General features: G+C 39.1%; 1 protein-coding gene across 1 annotated transcript in view; it reads right to left on the bottom strand.

Annotated features, from left to right (window-relative positions):
- The window catches only part of fbxl16 (F-box and leucine-rich repeat protein 16), a 65,259-nt gene extending 44,412 nt beyond the window's left edge, over positions 1–20,847 (bottom strand). The window contains exon 1 of the mRNA XM_008283552.1: positions 20,509–20,847. The gene's annotated coding sequence lies outside the window, so the exon portion shown is untranslated. The remainder of the gene's footprint in view (positions 1–20,508) is intronic.
- Between the last annotated feature and the right edge of the window lie 961 nt (positions 20,848–21,808).

Below are 21,808 nucleotides of genomic sequence, written 5' to 3'. Positions count from 1 at the left end.
AGTGTAAAACCTCATTTCAAATACCGATAGGGCAAGAACACTACCAATGAAAAAAAATCTGAAAGAATATCTTGTCTATGGTCAACAATACAAATTCACTTTTGTTGCTCCTTGAGAGAGGGGTGAAAGAGGCCATCTATGTCAAACTGGAAAGACCATCCCTCAACAGAGGTCTGAGGCATCACCTCTCACCTGTTTACAACTCAGTCCTAAGATCTCTCCCCAGGACAATGAAACCACATCGACACCTAGCCACAAAAGACCCTAACGAACCCCATTGTGGCAGGGGGAGGACTAACAACTCACATAACGAGGGGGAGGAGCAAAAAAACCCCAATTGAAACCGAAACTTAGGTGTTAATGGATCATTAAGGATATAAGTATCTGGAACTCCCTACTATTCAGTCAGAACTGATGAAGCCTCTTGGATGAGAGGTGAAACGTCTTCAAGGAACCTCAAGCAGGTCTAGTTGCCATGATTATTCCACAAGAATGACCAAAGAGTTCAAACTTGGAGTCATCCATCTAGAGTCCCTTCTTCCAGTCACCAATAGTCCATTGTTTGTGCTCCCTGGCATCTGAGATGCTTCTGGATGTTTGCAAGTCTCAATAATGGCTTCTTAGCAGCTACTCTTTCCCTTGAAGCCTTGTTTCATCAGTCGTCTGCTTATAGTCATTCTGGAGACTTTCTCAGACTCTGATCTAGACGCATTCATCTCTGCCTGAAAATCAGCAGTGGTGATCGCTCTGTCTCTTGCACTTAAAATCTTGAGGTGTCTGACATCTGCTTTTGTTTACTTCCTATTCCTTGACGCATTTTGTAAGCACCTGTCTCGGCAACTGACTCCAAAGCATACTTGACCACACTGTGAGAACACTTTATGTCTTTCCCTGTTTGTTTCAGAGACCATCCAGCATCATGCTTTAATGTGGACTCTTTCATTTTCAGTGAGCTCTTGATGTTTTACCATTTTGAAGAGGAGTGAGGAATTTCAAGCTGAATCCTCCTTTTTATACCAAAATTTGAGTCAGCAAACTGGGCTTCTCTGAGAAGTCAGAAATTAATCAAGTATAACATTCTACCACTGAAACTAATTTTTCTGTTCAGGAATGCAAGTAAATAATTTGACATCTTAATCAAGAAATAATAATGTGCTTTATTATTTTTTCTGTTTTTTTGTAAAACCTAAATTTTAAAATTCATGGATAATTTACAATATCACATTTCAGCATTAAAAATACAATGTCAGTTCACAAGTTTCTACATACTGGTGTATTAACCATTGCAGAAACATAAAAAATATTTTGGTTATTACTAATACTGTTAATTCAGGCAGCCCCATCTATGTTGGGGACAACATAGATGACATGACGGACTGCATAACGGACTTTATCAACTTCTGTGAGGATACAGCTGTCCCAACATATACTTTTCACTGTTACCCCAACAACAAACCCTGGATCACCAGTCGGCTGAAGGATCTGCTGAACCAGAAGAAGCAGGCCTTCAGATCTGGAGACAAGGACTAGTTGAAGAGGATACAGTGGCAGCTCACAGACCCAACAAGCTGGATCAATGACTTCAGATCGGTTGCACTGACATCACAAAGGTGGTGGAGATACTCGCCTTGGCTCAACTCAGACCCCTGGTTTCCCCAGCCCTTGACCTGCTTCAGTTTCTCTTCAGTTTATCAACCTCATGGATGATGCTGTCATCTACCTGCTGCAGCACGACCGTTCTCACCTGGATGGTGAGAGGGGCACTATAAGAATCATGTTCTTTGATTTCTCCAGTGCCTTTAACAAAATTCAGGCCTTTCTTTTGAGTGGGAACCTGGTTAAGATTGGTGTCATCCACTGTCTCCTGGATTACTGATTACTTCTAATAGAATTATTTATTTTGTGTTGCTACTGTGATCAAACAATTTCCATTGTGGCTCAATGAAGTTTATCTAAATCTAAGTTTTTGACTTTTCTAATAAATATGCCCTAAAATAAAAAATCCGAGCACCATCACAAATTAATAATATGAAGGTATGCAGACCATTGACATAAAAGTTGTGCTCAAGGTAATTCACTCCCATATTCCTTATATTCATCTGTTTTTTTGTACATGGCACAGTCATGTCAGGATTGTGGAGCTGTCTACTGCCAGAGTACATCCAGTAGGTATAACAACTGAGAAAGGTCTACTCAGACTCACAGAGTAGCTGACAGAGTCTAAGAGAACCTGTTGCCTGGTAACCACACAACGCCTCAGTTGAAACCAACTTGCAGTCTATCATTAGAAGCCCTGGCCCCAACAACATGGGTTATGACGAGTGTGTATCCAGACTGGTAAACACATAAAGCAAACAAAAACCGCCTTCAATCCTGCTTAGTCACATCAGTTGATGTTATCTTCATAATGAGGATATTTAGAGAAAATATCTAAAATTTGTTTAAGTCAAGTCAAGTCATTTTTTTTGTATAGCACAGTTTACAACATATATCATCACAAAGTGCTTAACATCGTAAAGTATAGACCTCACAAATTGAAACAGAGAACCCAACAATCCAAAGTTGCCTTTGGACTCCCTCTAAACAAATGGTCGGCAACAGTGGGAATGAACCACCATTACGAATGCTCATAGTCCCAGCCTAATTAACCAAATTCTTTTCTTTCATCATCACTCATATCATTAAATTGCTATTTTATCTTCCAAAGTTCATTTTTAATCATTTGCTTTATTCAGACTGTTAATTGCTTGGTTACCATTCATCCTCATTTATTGTCTGTCAGTAGATGCTCAGATAAATAAATGATTTCATTTCAAAGTTGTTGTCCTTATGAGTATAGACCTAGATCAATTTAATTGAGAATTCCCAACTCCTGATCAGAAGTCTGATATATTTGATTTGATTATTTCCCTTCATTTGAAACGAGTGTCCCAAATTAAATGAGTGAAGATTCAAATGTAGTGTGCTACAATATTGGGACAGAAAAAAGAAGCACTGTTTAACAATTTTTACAGGAAATAGTTGGTACTGGCTGCCGTCACCAAACAAAAGAGTAAGAGTTGCTGTTTGAACAGGCAACCTCTCTTTTGGTGCTTACATTTAACAGAGCTGGACATAAAATGCAAGTGAAAAAACAACATAGTGTAAATGAATGCTGGCCTCATCTAGCCTATTCTCTTTGACCTCATTGTATTAGTAGCAGGAGAACAGCTCACAGGCTTAAACCACTCAGTTATGTAACCTGCTGCTATCGGGCTTTACACACAAAATCATCTATCTGTCCCATTCCACTAACAAATCTAGCTGCCTTATTACTGCAACATATGCATCTACTTATATGCACATAGTGTCAATTTCTTATTAAAAACATATACAACATGGCCACACCTGGCAGCATTTTATGTTTTACTATATCAAAGTACTTGTTGTTGGTTCCTAAGCAGATAAAGACTGGCTCTGGCTTCACGTAGCATAAACAAGGTTCATTCATTACATAATAGGGTTGTCAGTTATAGCAGCTGAAGCAAGCAACATTTTTAAAATGCATGTTTCAGAGTAATGTCAGGGTAACCCATCAGGATACGAACAACAAAAAAACATTGACTCAGATGTCACAGGCCACTCCAAAATAACATTTTGCACATACTTCATGTGGTAATGAATGCACAGCTATAGCAAACCTTCTATTTTCCATTCTCTAATCTATTATGTCATATTGCAGAGTTGGATATGTCAGAATGTGAGACAAGGATGCTGAAGCATCTGTAAGCTCTGTTGAGTGTGATCCAATAGAATCAAATATATGAGGACATCCAAGTCATGACAAATAACACTCTTATCTCCACAAACATAAACAGACTACACTTCAGAAAACATAAAATTGCTATGTTTAATTAAAAAGCATTTCGGAAATTGAGGACATTTTACTTCAATGTCTAGCCTTCATAGCATCTTATAATGAAAAACACAATGGACGTTGACCTGTGCATTTTCCCTCACTAAGACAGGCCTGTCTATGCAAAATGTCATACATGAGATTCTTTCTAGTTAGCCCCTTTTCAAGCCTCTTCAGTCTGTTTCAAAGTCAAATCATCTGACATTTGCCTCTTTATCATAATAAGTGCAATATATTGTAAATATGCAACTGCCACAACCTCTGTGCCATATCCACTCTGTGCAATATACACGTGTTCGTGCTTATTATTTAATTTCACCTTTATATAGAGACATATATATATAATGTTGTATTTTTATTTATTTTTTTTACACTGAAAGGCTTGCATCTTACTTTTCTTTGTACTCGTTGCAATGACAATAAAGCGAATTTGAATTTCAGTTTGCATCATTCAGGCTTAAGCAATCAAATCCACATCACAATTCTTGGGGGCGGGTCACACGTGACTACACTTCTCTCTGAATGAATGTATGCCAGGCATTCTGTTACTCCAGAATGACGGAAGTTTAAGACATGATGCTATTTTTATTCAAAATACCACAACTTCAGGTTTACAGTGAAAAGGTGTTGCTTGACGAGGCAAAAGAATGCTTATAAGGGATTTTGGTGGTATCTGAGCCAGATACCACCTTTTTTTTTTTTCATTTTCTAATGTATAGCAGTGGGTGAATATTCAGACCAACGGGGTGGAAGTGGAAGTTTAGGATAGCAGTCACAGTTCTTTTTCCACCATCGGGTGGCGGTTCGGGTCACAAAATTGCTCTCCGGATACCACCACAACAACCAAATATTCAGAAATTTGCGTCCAGCCCTACCGTGTTAGTTGATGCGCTGCATTCGCCCTCCTCGGTCGCCACCATGCTTCTCGCTACATGTGCATTAAAACGACAGCACTTCGCATGTGTGTTTCACTCAAATTTTATCGCGATATTTCAATTTCATATCATATCCTAACATTACACCGGTATTACCATGCAAGGTATGATATGACCCAGCCCTAGCCCTCATGTTTGTTTTTAGATTGTTAATCATAAATGAAGATCATATTTCAAAAAATATTTTGTCCTAGAAAGCTTTACAATTCCTTGAAGTTTTCCCTTTAGCAAGACCTATGAGCTATAGGCAGTTCTCAGTTGGCAAGAAGGTACTCAACACCAATTCAATTCAATTCAATTAAATTTTATTTGTATAGCGCATATTTACAACAACAAGTCATCTCATAGCGCTTACCACTGGTCATGGCTGGACCATGTGCTAGTTTAACTTTCTAAATAATCCTGAAAACTGTCCAAGGCTAAACAGCTATAGACAAATCTTCTGAATGCTGCATGATGGAAGTGAGTGATCGTAGGCCATTTGTAGTTCAGAGTACAGATTGAACACAAAAATAATAATAGGAAAATAACGATGCACACTATACAAGGTAAACAGACCATTCCCTTTTTTCCCGTTTAAGCAATGAGATGCTCACTTAAAACAAAACATAGTTCTGTTTGGTGCTATATTAGGATAAATGAAAAGATGCACTGGAAATGTGTGTCCATAGCTGAAGATTAAAACTGAATCACGGCAAAAAGGAACATTTGGTTTACTTCATAAATTGGAAACAGCACTTGCTTATTATTGTTATTATCGTTATTATTATTGTTATTATTATTATTGTTGTTGTTGTTGTTATTATTACTATTAGTATATATTTATTCCCTATGTTATATATATATATATATCTTTTTTATATACCTCCATTCAGAAGCCCATTCTCATATTCTGTTTGCACTATTCTCTTTTATGTGTACTTTTATACTTGTTTGCACTATTTTTCATATTTATATGTACATTTTTCTGTCTAGTATGTGTGTGTATCTCTATGTGTAATGCTGCTAACAACGATGTGAATTTCTCCACTGTGAGATAAATAAAGGCATATCTTATCTTATCTTATCTTATCTTGTCTTATCTTACTTAAAACACTACTGGTCTCAAGCATCTGACTAAAAGTGTAGAAATTTGCATCAGTTTTTACAATCTGAAATTCCTTAAAATACTGTAATACAGGATGCCGATCATTTGTGAATTCCCATCAATTATGGTGAGTTCATTTGATTCTTCCACATCAGGGCAGTTGGTACCCCTAGTGGGTAGAAAGGGACTGTGTCCAGAGGCAGGTGTTGTTGCACTGGCAGCTTCTATTTATTAGGTTCATTATTGACATCAGACCTGTCCAGGGTGTCCCCTGCCTTCGCTCAGAGTCGGCTGGGATAGACTCCAGCCCCCCCGCAACCCTAGTGAGGATTAAGCGGTGTATAGATAATGGATGGATTATTGACATCCTCAGTGTGGAAAACATCAGCACACAGCTTTTTATTGTTTTGTTTTGGGTTCTCTATTAAAAATAGTTGAACCTTTAGAACACCACTAGCTAATCAATGTCATTTATTTCTCATAACCAGTCAAAATCAAGAAGGAGAAAGACTTAGATTATCAATACTGCTAGCAATGATGGGGCAGAAACCATTTGTGACTATCAATGACAACTAAAGTATTTACCATCTAGTCTAACTCACATGGTTTGGGAACAACACTGCTTTTTCTTCCATGTATTTCATTTTTTTCTCTTCTACAGGTAATAACAGATAAGCACTGGACTGTCATTAAATTCTTCTGCAATATTTGTTACTGATTCTTTTTGCATTTATTGTTTGTTTTATTCCATGCATATTATTCTTGTTTGTGTTTATATTTTATATATTAACTATATAATATGTTAAAGAGTGTGTGCTAGCAGTGTATAGGCCAATTTAAACTTGTGCAGAGACCATTACCACCAAATTAAACTAAAAATGCTCTGCACCTCTGCAAAGTTCTCTCCTTCACTGACACACAGAAATTTTAATCTTTGTCTTTGCTAAGAACAAAAAGATATACCCTTTAATATAATTCACAGTGAGAAGTGAGAGGTAGTATTATTTTTGGTCAACAAAGCTTAAGTGTCTCTGTTTTCACTTCTTTTGTTTTGCCACGGCTGGAAGGGATGAGAGACCCTGACCTGTTTATAAAGTTAAAGTGTTTCTTCCTTTGGCTTTTGTCTTTAAAAGGTGTAAGTCCTGTATCCATCCATCCAACCATTATCTATACACCGCTTAATCCTCACTAGGAGGGGCTGGAGTCTATCCCAGTCAACTCAGGGTGAAGGCTGGGGACACCCCGGACAGGTCACCAGTCTATCACAAAACAGTAGTTCTATAACTTTGTTGTACTTTGGTATTTACACTTAGAAATGTGGTCTTCTCATGAAAAATGAAGCGCACCTACCACATGAGAAAAAATCACACGGTTTCATTTTGGACAAATATGACATTAGGATGTCCTAGTTTACTCTTGTTAAAATCATTTTTGGTCACACACTGGTCTGAGCACCGCAGCCACCAAAAGCAGCTAGTGCAGCCTGTTATGTGGGACGTTTAGGGAATATCGCTAAATTTCAGAGTCTATCGATAAGAAAAATGTTCAGCAAGTCATATGTTTTTTCTGTGACAAGGTGGGAAGGTAAAAAAAAAAGGCTGGAGTCCTGTGTGGACTTCCGTGTGGCACGAGCGTTGTTCGGTAAACGGCTACGTATGCCGGCCCGTGACTATGGCATGGCTCTAACTTGGCTCCTTGGAAGTGCCAGATTTAAACCAACTAAGCACTGGCCCTAGCACCGGCACAGAACTGGCACCTGGTTCTTTTTGGTGGAAAAGGCGTAACAGAAAGATCTCAGATGTCCTAACCGGGACGTGAACCGGGCCGGGGATCTTCTGCTTCTGCTAACCACTGAGCCACAAAATATTCTTAATCATTAGGCTGAGTCGTGGATACTGACTTTTTAAAGGTGTCTTCCATATATAAGTGTTCTCAGGAGTCTGTCCTGTCTTGGCACCTTTCCAGATGGCCAAAAGATGTAACAGGTGAGGACATTTCTGACAGCAGCTGCTTCTCTGGATATACAGTTTCAGCTGCTTTCTTGCTGAGTTTATCTTATGTACCGGACTATTTTTTTGAAGGTTGAACAACGCCCATGTAATGAAATGCTGCCAATGCTGGGACACCATTTCTTTTCCATTGTTGTAGCTTTTTAAATTTTACTACAGACTTGCTATTCACAACAAAGGAAAGTGGAACTGCAACAATAAACACCCGAGAGAAGCACTGAATGTCAGGTCATAATGCTTCCAAAAACAACTGCCTATAAGCACAGCTCCTAAGCAAATGCAACATATAATATTTTAATAACCACTGAAACAATATGAACAGTCGCATAAGTTAGCTGTCAAACAATTTTAGATAAACATCACAGACACATTCTGTAGGTTAATGTGCAAACAAACCTCTACACTTTCAGATAAGAAGCAAATACAACAGGCAGGTTAAGAAAAAAAAAAACGTCTCACCTTTCAAGATAAGAATGTATATCACAAGACTGTGTTGAAAGCATTATGGTTGCACATTATCATACTCATAGAGATAAAGGTAATTTAATATGCCGTCTACTCTTTTTATGTGAAAACATACTCACATGTTGCTAAACTGCCAGCAAAAAGTGGCAGTTGTTATATGTTGTCACTAAAGACTGCTCTTATTCTCTGTAAATCTCTATATTACATTAACCAGCATTGCTACCTCATAAGTAAATGAGCTAACATTCTATGTGTATATACAGTTAAATGCTTCTAATGTTTTCAAAGTTAAGTCCTTGAATTCTCAAGTAAAATATGTAATGTTTTCCAACTGAAATATCAGTTTCAGAAATATAAGACAAGATAAAGAAAACTGATCCCTTATCAGGAAAATTTACAGCAGCAAGATACAAATGAGGCTGGAAGAAGCAAAATAAGAAATAGTAGAATAGAATAGAATAGAATAGAATAGAATAGAACTTTATTGATCCCTTTGGTGCAAACCTCAGGGAAATTGTTGTAGTAGTGATACATTTCTGTTACTGCACTCAAAAAGTTAGTTAGACATAAGATCAGTGGTACCGTGATGTTACTGCACATGAAAAGCTGTAAGAGAACAGTGTTTTGTTGTTGATCTGAAGGAGCTAGAAAGAGAAAGCACTGTTTCCATATAGCTGTTGTTGAGCAATAAAAACAGAGTTTTGTGATTTTTTTGAAACTTGAAAAGCTACAGGGAGAATATCAGTGTTACATAAATACTGTTACACTTGAAGGCTGCAAACAAAAAACAAAAAAAACAACAGAGTTCAGAGTTAAATGATGCTGTTGCAAACTGGAAGAGGTTAGGGCGGGAACTGTGTTAAAAATGATTTTGTTTCTGGAAAAACTTGAATAACAAACAACTGTGTTACATGATGGAAATTGTTGCACCTGAAGGGCTGTGATCAGAAAACATAGCTGCAATATGTTATTGCACAAAAGAGTAGTTGCACAAGAATTATATCATGGACATGTTGAACAGTCTGACTAAAAAAGGAACAAAGGACCTGTGGTAGTGTTCCTTAATGTAAGTCTGAGAGGTGTTGTCCATGATGGATGTCAGCTTGGCTAGCGTCCTCCTCTTACACCCATGGAGTCCAGAGAGCAGTCCAGGATAGAGCTGGCCCTCCTGACCTGTTTGTTCAGTCTCCTTCTATCCCTGTTGGCGCTTCCACATCCCCAGTAGACCACTGCATAGAAGACTGCAGAACCAACCACAGTGTCATACAAGGTCTTCAACAGTGTCCTGCACACTCCAAAGAACTTAAGTCTCCTCAGCAGATAGAGATGGCTTTGGCCATTCAGGACATCTGTGTTGTTTGGCAAGTTCAGTTTATTAATAAGTTGAACACCCAGGTACTTGTACTCTCCCACCATATCAATGTCCAGTCCCTGGATGTTCACTGGTGTGACGTGGGACAATTTCCAGTGGAAGTCTATCACGATCTCATATGTCATGCTGGTGTTTAAGTGGAGATGGTTCAACTCACATCAGTCCTAAAAGTCCTGGATTACCCCCTGTACTCCTGTTCATTCCCGTCTGATACATTTCTAATGGTGCCTGCATCATCAGAGAACTTCTGGAGATGATAGCTGGCAGTGTTGTATGTGAAGTCTGACGTCTAAAGGGTGAAGAGAAACGGAGTCCCCTGTGGAGCCCCGGTGTTGCAGACCACCTCATCAGACCTAATCAGCTGTGAGTGAGAGACTGAGGGGAGGGGTGGGGGGTGAGTGAAAGTGAGATACAGAAAGGGGGAGACTATTGAGGTCAGTGGGGGGTGGGGTGAGTGATGTAAGGAGGGTGCAGGATTGGTGGGGGAGGGAGTGAAGCCTGAATCAAATCTGTTGAAAAACAGATTCAGGTCATTTGCCCATTTCCGGTCTTTAGATTCCAGTCCTCTTCTTCCACCATTGCTGTGGCCTGGGATGGTTTTCAGACCGTTGCACACTTCACTGGTGTTGCCTCTTTGTCAGGTGATGTTCCAGTTTCCTCCTGTAGCTGTCCTTGCCTTTCCTGATCTTCTTCTTCAGCTCCCTTCGGACCCTCCTCAGCCGCTCTCTCTCTCACCGGATCTCCTTTGGGGCCTCTTCTTGTTCAGCAGGTCCTTCAGCTCAGGAGACACCCGTGGTTTGTACCATCTTTTACTCTCCTGACACTTTGCTACAGCTCTGCATTCCCTCTTCCTTCTCCTTGTTTCCTCTGGGATCTTTATTCTTACCACTGGAGTATGCAGGTGCTGCTCAGTGCAAACAGCTGTTTCCATCTGTAAACACCCAGTGTTTCCTCTACATTCATTTAGGAGTGGCGGGCTGCCATTCCTAAATCCTAACCGCCACTCTGTCAAATTTCTTTTTTTTTTTTTTATGTCGCAAATACACCACCGCCACATGTCTCCACCTTCACAGCACAGTCCTGCACTGGGTCAGTACTCGCAAGTGCTAAGGTAAACTACAGATAACTATCTTGCTCAGTCTCTACTCTTTGGGGGGTTAATACAACATTAATTCCTCGCGAGAGCACAGCCTTGAAAGTGACATCACATCCAGCACCAGGCTCCAGGTCAGAGTCAGAGGAGGGTCGTCTTGGAAATAAGGCAGCAACTTACCGGAGAAAAGGTAGACATATTAGCTTAAGGTAACTCATAATGGATTTAAAAGTTAAATAGACATTTGAAAAATATTGATGGCCAGCTAACGTTATGTAATGTATCTTAAGTTAATTGGCCCCAGTGCCAACTCAGTGTCGCTCATGTGAGTAAACTAACTGATGGCATTAAGCTAACATCTACACGCCGTGATGGAACTGCTGACTGCATCTTCAGATGAGCTTGTTCAAATATTTCTCTAAGACGCGAAAGACACCTGATGAAGATGATGCTAGTCAGGTATCATTAGCCTTTTACTGACTCATAAATGATGATGTTAGGTAAAAAATAGTGTTCACACTGTAATCAGATGTGATGTGAGTGTAAATGATTTAGCGTTAATGTTTAATGTAAACGTATAAGACAAGTAACATTCGGCAGGGAGGAGCAGAAGAACAAAGTGAAGGAGAGCAGAGTACAGCAGGGGGAGAGCCAAGTGAAGGAGCAGGACAGAGAGATGAGAGTAGAGGAGAAGAAGCTAAAGGGAAGCTATCGTCTGGACTCTACTTGGGTTGAAAGAAATAGTCGGGTCCACTCATGGCTCTGACACACTGATGATGGTGAGTGTTCATGAACCTTTTTTTCCTTTCTGATCTTTTTGTATAATATACATGTCAATATAATAACATTTAATAAAATAATATCAGACACAAACTAGAAATAATTTTAAAATGATTGGGGTGTAGGAAATTGAGAGAAACAATCTCATTATTGTTTCTATTTGTGGGTGAAGACTGACTGGAGAAATAGGCTGCAGGGGGATCACCTTGCAGCATGTATGCTGCTGAGCATCAGCGGCCACCTCTCGGAGAATTTTACTACAACAGAGTCTTAGAGGTCTTCTACTAAAAAAAACCCCAGAAAAATTAATTGTTCTGAGCCTGGGTTCAAAGTTTGCTACTAATTCTACAGCCGCATCAAGAAATTGTTATTTATTGTTTCTATTTAGTTTTATTGTTTTATTTATTTAAAAAAAAATTACATTCAGCCTTTAAAAACATTTTCAACTGGCCATTCAATAAATAGGTTGTAAAAGTAAAATCTGCTGTCAAATGTCATTTGTTTACGTCGCCACGGCTCCCCAGAGGGCCTGCCCCCACTGTTGAAAAAAATCCTAGAGGAAATACTAACCACTCGATCACTTGAATTACATTTAAGTTAAGATTTAAGAGGCAGGTGGGTTTGAGTTCATGAGCATCCTGGAGTCATAAGGAGTTGTCAACAACCACTTGTTCCAAGTCCCTCTGCAGTGATGCAACAGACAAAGCTGGGAAATTACAAAAAGGACTGCACTTTTGTTGCAATGACAATAAAGTTGAGATTTTCTTATATTCTATTTAGTACCAGACATTGTGATTCCTGGTGTAAATTCTGATTTTGATTTGATTTGACTGAAATTTGATTTGAAAATTTTGACCTCAATGTGATACCTGGTTAAATAAGCTATAATAAGCTATCTTTAAGAGAGTCTGTTGTCATGCTTTTGTCATTTTAAATGCTATTTGACTAAATAGAAAACCAGAAATTACCGTACAAGTGTGTGTATTGAACTGACTTTTGTTGCTACTTTAGTACCCTACTATAGCTATTAACTCTTGGTTTGAGCTTCAACACCATGAAGTGTCAGGCTTACAATTCATAATGCCTGCCATATCCACAAGCTGTGGATGGTCAGCATCAGCGCCTAGATTTGCAGGCATGACTTGGGGTTCTAAAAGCTGCCAGAGAGAAAAAAGAAGAAAGCATAGTGGTCAACAAGCCCACATTTCCTGCAGGGAGTGGAAGCAGAGCACTGCAAACACACATTGCCCCGATGTTATACACTAATGTTAATGATTAGAATTGCTGCTCTAAAGCAAACATTTCTGATCATTTAAGTGAGAGCTGCGATATACATGCAAAATTTATCATTCACCCAAGATTGGACAATACACCAAATGATGTAAAATACATAACAACACACCTACAGACTAAATTTAAACAAACAGCAGCTTATCAAACTGTCCAAATAACTAACAGCTTAGTTTATTTATGATTTCCGAAACACTAAAAATTCTGTTTGTGTCTGATGATAATCTGAATACTAATTTACCTAGAGTAAAATAAAAATCTCCCAAGAGCTATGATGCAGTTCAGAGCTCAGCCTAAGATTTGTCTGTGACAAATGATTTAACTGTAGATGTAGGCTGTAACCCTGTGTGACAACTCATCAGTCTGAAGTGAAGGTTCACAGTGTGACTTACTATTAGATCCTAATTGATCCTGTCTTCATGTCAGGGATTATTTATAATTATAACCAATTACTGAAGCTACTGCTGTTGTTCCATGCATAAATGGGTGCGACTCTCTGGATCCTGGTACTGCAGGTATTTAATAAACTCAGCTGGAAGTAACGAAATACATTCAAATGGATTACATTCATTCATTATTGGTAAGTATTGTCACACCAAGCACTCTGATGTTTCTGAACAAATATTGGTACTGAAATGTAGAAAAGGCTTTTTACACAAAGTACCATTGCTTGTGCATGTTTATCCATTAAAGTGACTGAGTGCAGTTCAGACTTGTGCTGTGTTGAAAGTGATACAGAAATGCTGTTAGTACTGTCGTGCCTTAGTCCTGTTCATAGTCACTACTGGTTGCTTAAGGGATTTGTTTGGACATGCGTCCAGTGTGCTCCGGACACAGCAAAACACATGTTACGTTGTTAATATGGCAGGTTTGTTTTCCTTTATAAATCATACATGTAAATATAATCCTAAAACATAATATATTTTGAAACAAAATAACAAGCACATTGCTGTTCACCATATACAGGCGCAATCAAAAAACTGTTTGCTTCTCCCCAAATGAGCAACACCTGCCTCTGGGTTTACCCATAGACTGTATAAAAGATGTACGTAGCTACCGTGACGTCACCTGTTGGTTTCTGCACTGAGAAAATGAAGCCAGGGTTTTGCTACTTCCTGGTTGACATCTTGGATTTTTGGAGCCAGTGACGCAAAAACCGTCAGAGGGAGGCGGAGCCATAGCAGCAGCGATTGGTCAGATGGATTGAGAGGCAGTCCCTTTCTGCCCGCCCACATTTACCGCCTTCTGCTCGCTTCGTCTGCATCGTTGCTGTCGACTGTCAATCAAGCCAGCCACGCCCCTTGCCCTGCAAAACTTTGACGATTTTTAAAAATTCAGTATTGATTTATTTTCAGATTGGCCACCTGATCTCTGGATTTGACTATGAAAAAAAAATCCTGAGCTGCAGGAATGTGGTATTTCGTGATCTGTGATCACTTCTTTTCCAATTCAAGTCTATGGGAGCCAGGCCTTTTTGGAGCCAGCAACTAGCGGATATAGTGATATTGCAGGTTTTTGACACTTCCGGGTTGGCTTCATCTTTCAGGGTCAGTTGCTACGTCCATCTTTCATACAGTCTATGGGTTTACCTTGATTAAATGCCCTACTTCTGCTGATACCATGTAACCTCAGTCACATATAATACAGCCCCCTAGTGGCATGGAGCATACAACACAACAATTTTGGAATGAATGAATATGGCTTCTACAAGTACCAACCTAGTAAAATAGTCGCTGAAGGTTTAATGAAAAAGTGACCAAGGTATGCATTCAACGAAGCTCAGTTTGTCAAAGTGATGCTATATCAGAAACAACTGAATGACTAAGGTCTCAACACAGGGTTTTCATGCCATGATCTTGTCATATTTGTCATACTGTTTGACTAGAAGGGCACCAGCCTCGTGTACTACACTCAAACATGTACAGTTGCTCTGAAGACCCTTGACAGGAACAAAAACACCCATCACCAATTGTTACTGTATGAACAAGATATCACACTGTTCTCTTACAGCTGTTCATGTGTAATAACATCATGTTTAACACTGGTCTTTCCCTCACTAACATCTTGACTGCAGTAATAGAATTGTGCGTACATTGTCTTCATGCCATACCTGTTCATATGTAAATTCATCGAGTCATATGTGTACATAATCATATGTAAACACACCTTGTCACCATGTCATAGCTGTACCTATCCATATGTAAATTCACTGTCATATGTTTGCATATCCACATAGATTCATCATGCCTACTATATTGACTCTATTAGACCTTTATTATGATATCTTCACTTTTTAACCTTATGTACTTTCTTGTCCTGCTTCTTTCATGCCTTATCTGTGTCCAGCTGCTGTAACGTATAAATTCCCAGGTGGGGGATCAATAAAGTTCATCTTATCTTATCTTAGAAATAAGTTTCTTGACCTAGGTTATCTTCATAAAGAAGTGTGTGAGCACACTCTGTAGCATATTCAAAAGAGCTGAGGCATGATTTGTTTTATATCTTAGGTATATTTATCTTTTTTAAAAGTACTGTATGTGGTATTATAAAGTGTTCTTGGCTATATGTACAATATTGCTGTTGCTATTTTAATGTAATTTGTCTTTTGTAGCTGTCATTACTTCTGTCCAAAGACTGCAGTTAAAAATAAGCTAAGATAGCTAACCTGGCACATTTTCAGAAATGTTTATAAATGTGCCCTGTTGCTGTAGTTTTAAACTGTGTTGGTAAAATTTGGATCGGTACCTTATTGATCATCTTATCTTTCTCTCAGTGTTGGTATTCCTTTGAAGCCATATGCCTCGAGACTCATCGCCTGCATTTGGATGATGACTGAGGATCTCATGAGCTATTGTATCGTAAGTGTCAGTGCCAGCAGCATTAATCATGTAAAACAACATAAAACTTAAGATTTCAAGGTGAACGGCCTGGAAGCTTGCTTTCATAGTTTAGAGTTGTCACAACCTGCACTGGTAAACCGAGATGGTGATTTGTTATTTTTTAACAGGGGAATGTACTTATAGGATCACTTCCCTGCTGCAACAGACACACACACACACGTACGGTTGGGGGGGTGACAAGTTAACAAGAGGGAGGGCATCCCTGCTCATTCCCCTTTAAATCTCCTACTGTTTATTGCTCTGTATAGGACTCACCGAATGACATGCCCACCATTTAATGGTAGACAGTCCCTTTGCCAGCTGCAAGCAGTTGAGCTACATCATGGACAATCAAACGTGCCAACTTAACTAGTCAAATAATTCTCCACAGTTTCCACTGGTACTTCTGGGAATGGGCACCCAACTGCTCCACTGTTATGGGAACTTTCACCATTCAGCTGCTGAGAGACTTCCTTCAAGAAATAAAAATACTAGGGTATGTGATCTTCAGATCTGTAGTTTTCGATAACTCTTCCAAAATGTGTAACTATGCTTCTACATGAAATAGCATGAGGACTGAACTGATATCTTCAGTCATACCAGTCAAAACTCTTAGAGCTCTCTAAATTGTTCAGCGGAGTTAGTCCATAGCTCGCTGCATATAGCTTTTCTTGCTATTTCCAGAATATTAAACATTGGCTATCTGTGATTTCTCATATAGACCAACCAGCAGCTATTTAACAAAACAATCAAGGTACACGTACCTAAAACGAAATAAAAAACTGAAATAAATGGCAAAAAACAGTAATGAATGCAAACAGAGAATAGTAAACTTAAGAATGTAATCTAAACTTGTCAGGAGAGTAAACTTTAAGTATTGAAGATACAACTTTGCATGCACTAAAGATAAAGATTGTTTACCATTATTTCTGTCTGAATGGACTCTGTGATTCTGTGGTCAATTTGTTATTTACAAAACTACTTTCTTTTTTAACAGGTTGTTCAGTGATGCTTGTACTGTATGTGTATTTTTTGCTGTTGGGGGTGTTTTACTTTGTATGCTTCAGTGCTGTGAATCTTTCAGAAAAGAGAGAGACACACTCATTGCAGTAATAACAGCAGTGCACTTAATTGCTGATAGAAAACATGTGCAAAGATCATTTTACAAATCCTCCTCCCTGTGCTGTGTGAAACAAGTAAATATTTGTATTGCAATGTGCTGTAGTCTATTATCATAATAACTAAACATATGTTACATTGATGACATCTTTCGGATACAGTCAATGGTGCAGAGACCTCCAGGGCTCCATGTCACAAAGCAGGTTCAACAAACTCTGAGTCTAATCCTGAACTCTGAATTGATCTACTCTGAGATAGGAAACTCTGAGTTTCCGGTTCCAGAACAGTGGATTTGAGTTAGTTTAATCAACTCGGAATAGTTTCACCTGGAATTAAGCGCGTGCACCACAACTATAAAAAGCCAGTATCAATGGAGCCCCAAGTCGACGAGTCCCCATGGCAACGGTAATGGCAATTGGAAATCTTAATACACTCATACTGTGAGTTTGAACACATATCGCGTTTAAAATTGTATCAATATATTTTTTATATCGGCATATCGCCCAGCCCAATTCAATGTATTTCAACATCAACTACCTATTTTACAATTCTATTTGAAAAAAATGGGATGGAGCCGTCAAGTAATAAAAAAACAATGCTGTTAGTTAAAAAAGTATTATGCCAAAAATAAAATAACAACCATGTTTTTCTGGCTGTATAGCAGTGCCCAGCTATGTGATACATGTAATAAATTCTTTTATTGTGAAAAGACCATTTGGAAGACAAATCGGCAACTGCACACGGTGGGTTAATATACACACAAACACACAGACACACACACACATACACACCACTAGTAATGTCGGTAGCCTGCAGTTGTTATCAGCAGGACCCAGGAGGTACAGCTACGTCAGCTAAAACTAGCTACCCAACTAACTATTACAGAGGTGAAAAAAACCATCAGTTCCTTGAATGGCCACTTGAAGCTGCTCCAAGAGCGAATCAATCCACACACACCCCATGTTAAACTGTCAACCTTTACTGCAGAATGTTTACAGCCTGGTGTAAAACCGGTATCCCGTTCACAACAATTGCACTAACTTAAAGTTATGCATAACTAGGGGCATGGTCACTATGAGTACAAGTTCAGTACGACCACAGTAAAGCTCGTAGCCATGAGACATTTGTGTGGCCTGCTTTAGCTTTACACATGCTCCATGTTTTTGCTTATTTTTGGGTGTGCTAAGAGTTAAGAGGAGTCAGGTACTGCCAAGATGGTGACACTGGTGACACATTGAGCTTTGAAACGGCCGTTCAGGAAACCTATAGGTGATGTCTTAGAGGGCTCATCTATCTTTACATGAAGTCTATAGTTGTCTGTGAAGTACAGCTAAAACAGATGCAGCTGTCCCAGTTCTCAAAAAGTAACAGTAACATTTTAGGATGTAAACACTGTGAAAATAATATGAGGGAATGACTGGAATTTTTTAATTTTGGTATTTAGGTACTTGAGCATTAATTCTTATGACATGACTAATGCCATGACAGAATCCATATTAGTCACAACAGTCCAGGTGCACACCATTCCAGGCAAATGTTCTGGCAGCTGAATGTGTGTGTGTGTGTGTGTGTGTGTGTGTGTGTGTGTGTGCTTCTTGTGGTAGGCAAGTATCCCTGCATGCACTCTGTTTATTCTTCACTTTCACAAAACAGTTTAAAGTTTAACTAATTTGTTTGAGAGCTTTTAAACATCTATAGCAAATGGAGTGTGCACTGTTTACTAGGACTGCCCCACTGGCTTTGGAGAGAAATTGCCAAACATGAACAGCAAGATACTACATTGGAGTCCACCTGGAGTACTTGCTGCTTGTTGCATATCACTCCCATCTCACTCTGCTCTCCTTTTATTCTCTTGCTTCTGTACTGTAAAATAACTGTAATAGAAATGCCTAAATTAATAGTCACTAAATATATATAATTTTTTTGTTTGTTTGTTATTTTTGTTGTTTGTGGGGTTTTTTTTGTTGATTAAAGAAAAAATATTGGGAGACAAACTTTGATCTCAGGATGTTATATTGGTGACTTTAAGTTGTACAATGGCACCACCTCTGTGGACATTTGGAGCACATTTTATTACAGCTTGGAAGATGTCCCACTCTCATTTGTAATAACTTAGTTTAGCGGCTTATTTCTGTCACTATGTATCTGGACCCCTGAGAGCAGCAGAATTTCCTCACTTTCTGGCTGCTTCTGTCACCAGCAAGAACTTTATAAACACAACCACTCTTTGCACAGTAACAACACAAGTTCTAGTGTACAGCCTCCTCAAAACTCTATTAAAGATTAAATTCATACTCTCTTAAAGCTCATTCTCTCTGATTTAAAATTACACACATTTCATGTCTTCACGGATCAATGGAATGATAAATATGCTTTTGGTCTTAATCAACAGTTTGAAAGCCACTACCTTTAAAAATGTCAGCATTACAAATGAATTCCTCGTCTCTTTAACATTTGTAGTGCACTGTTTTTTGGATCTTTGTTGATATAACAGGCAATAGTGCATGAGACAAACCAAAGCTTTGAAATTTTGAACGAACAGTCCTGTGCTGGCTTTTGGATTTAGATCTCTTTTCAGTGGCTTGACAGCTGGCTACGTTAAACACGTTATCACTTATTTCCACACAAAGTTGTGTGAGTTTGCCATTCTGTACATTCACAACTCTTTACTATAAGTCCAAACATAAAGACTGCAGTGTCAGAAAACTCTGTGAAAAAGCCACTTTCCCAATTGATGGAATGCACACTCACAAAATCACTTCATATAAACTGCACCAGTTGCCATTTTGAATCTATCTGCTTAGTGGAGGAGCTTTGTTTAAATAATAATAATAATAATAATAATAATAATAATAATGTCATTGTGATGATGATTATTATTCCAGTTTGAGCTGAGACAGTGTACAATTAATCTAAAAAGATGTGGACATTCAGTGAGCAGAATCCAACAACACACCTGAGTTGCATTATTAGAAGTTTTAACCATATATACCCTCACCACAGTCACTACAAACTCGTGTTCTGCAAGCAAACTGTTCAAATCTATAAAACTCTTTTCTAAATCCTACAAACAAACAAAAATGTCTACGTTTTCAAACATCCTGACTCCAAATTAGACCTGTTTAAGAAATCTGTAATTCAAAAACACATCACTGGGCCTACAGAGACAGAACCGGCTGACACAGCATCAATCGTGAAAAAAACAGCAAAACACAGAAAACACTCCGATAAAAATGACTGAAGAAGGAAATCACACTGCTGAAAAAATGAGAACCAAAGAGGTTGCGTCATTGGCAGACGCTGACGTCAGTGTGTTTGTTAATAAGACGCAGCTCGATGCGTCTGATCAGCTCTTCTCCCAAAGGCCTCAGCGCATACACAAAGAGCTGGAACAGCCCGCTTCTTTCACCCACATCACCCAATATCTCTGCAGTCTCCTCCGCCTTGTCTGAACGAAGCTGCATCGTGGATGGTGCCATAAACGGACACCATCCATCGCAAGCACAGACACATTCGCTCACACTCTGCACCCATGTACACATTCTCCTTGCTCGGCCTTTTTTCGCAGCATCCCTTAAGCCTACCTTTCAGATGAAAATTCGCTCGGGCATTAATCCATGATGAGCACGTTGTTATTGCTGCCTCTTGATCTCGTTTCTCCCGACGTTGCGGCGCAAAAAGGGCGAAATAAATGATTATTAAGAGGCAGCCTGCGTCCTGTCGGTAAGCCAGAGATGCGCCCACCCGAGCCCATGGACACAAGAAGAATGCTCGGATTCAAAATCAAAATTAGGCAAAAGAAGGGAGTGGGGAGGGGGGTGGGCGACCGATACACGGCCCCCTCTGCACACCAAAACGAAGCAAAGGGCTTCTCTGTTGTGTTTTTCGATCGCCTAGTCCTCCATAACAGCGTAGCCCTCTCTCTCTCTCTCTCTCGTAATTTGCCCTCCACACACACATGCACACACGCAGAGCAGAGCAGCTCTTTTTCATTTAAAGAGATAGTGCTTGGGCAGCTGGAGCAGCGCAGTACACAGAGCTACTGTGTCTGCTTCTTATGTAACCTGAGCAGCAGCTTGTGCTTGTTCTGCTGTCGAGAACCTCTCAAACACAAAACGAACCAATGGCAACTGCTGAACCTGCATAGTGTGTCTGTACAATTGTGTCACACATAAACACACTCTGTCTTCAGTAGTGCTGACACAGTTTATCTTAGCTAATCTAATAAACTATTACTAATAGACATCTCATTTACATTGTACATTCTGCATTTTATATTTTATTATTGTTTATTTTTGCCTATTTATTGGTATTTATGGTGGTGGTAATTCTATCTTGTGCTGTAACAACCAAATTTCTCCTTGGGGATTAATAAAGTATTTCTATCTGTTTGGAATTGTGGTGTAGATCCCAATACTTCGCAAACTTACGTATTTCCTAAAGCGATTGTTTTGTGGAACTTTTCAAAATGACGGTCGGGACACATTCATGAAGGAGGTGCAGCTTGCATTCCTTATAGTTTTCTGATTCGCGGGAGTTTCCCTTAAAATGTAGAATGGCGGTTGGCAGAATGTTCTCTAAACCTATATTGTACCACCCAGTCTCACAGCAATTCATGAAATAGTCACAAAACATAATCTATTGATTTGTGTCCAGGGACACGTATTGCCCAATTTTTTCGTGTCCCCCAACACAAATTTCAAACCAATACATTTCAATTGGACTTATCTTTCATGTCTGGGCCACGTTTTTTTCCCTGTCAGACATCGCATATGCTGTGATGTTTTTGTCATTCTTTTCTTCCAATAGTCAGGCATTAACCACTTTTGCTGTTATGGCCCATCCACACTAATAATTATAGAGATCACTATAAAGATGCGTTTG

Source organism: Stegastes partitus, unplaced genomic scaffold (genome assembly GCF_000690725.1).
Source record: "Stegastes partitus isolate 25-593 unplaced genomic scaffold, Stegastes_partitus-1.0.2 Scaffold319, whole genome shotgun sequence".
Taxonomy (NCBI): Eukaryota; Metazoa; Chordata; class Actinopteri; family Pomacentridae; genus Stegastes; species Stegastes partitus.
Note: the sequence above shows the minus strand (reverse complement) of the source record. Positions and strands in the feature narration are given on the sequence as shown.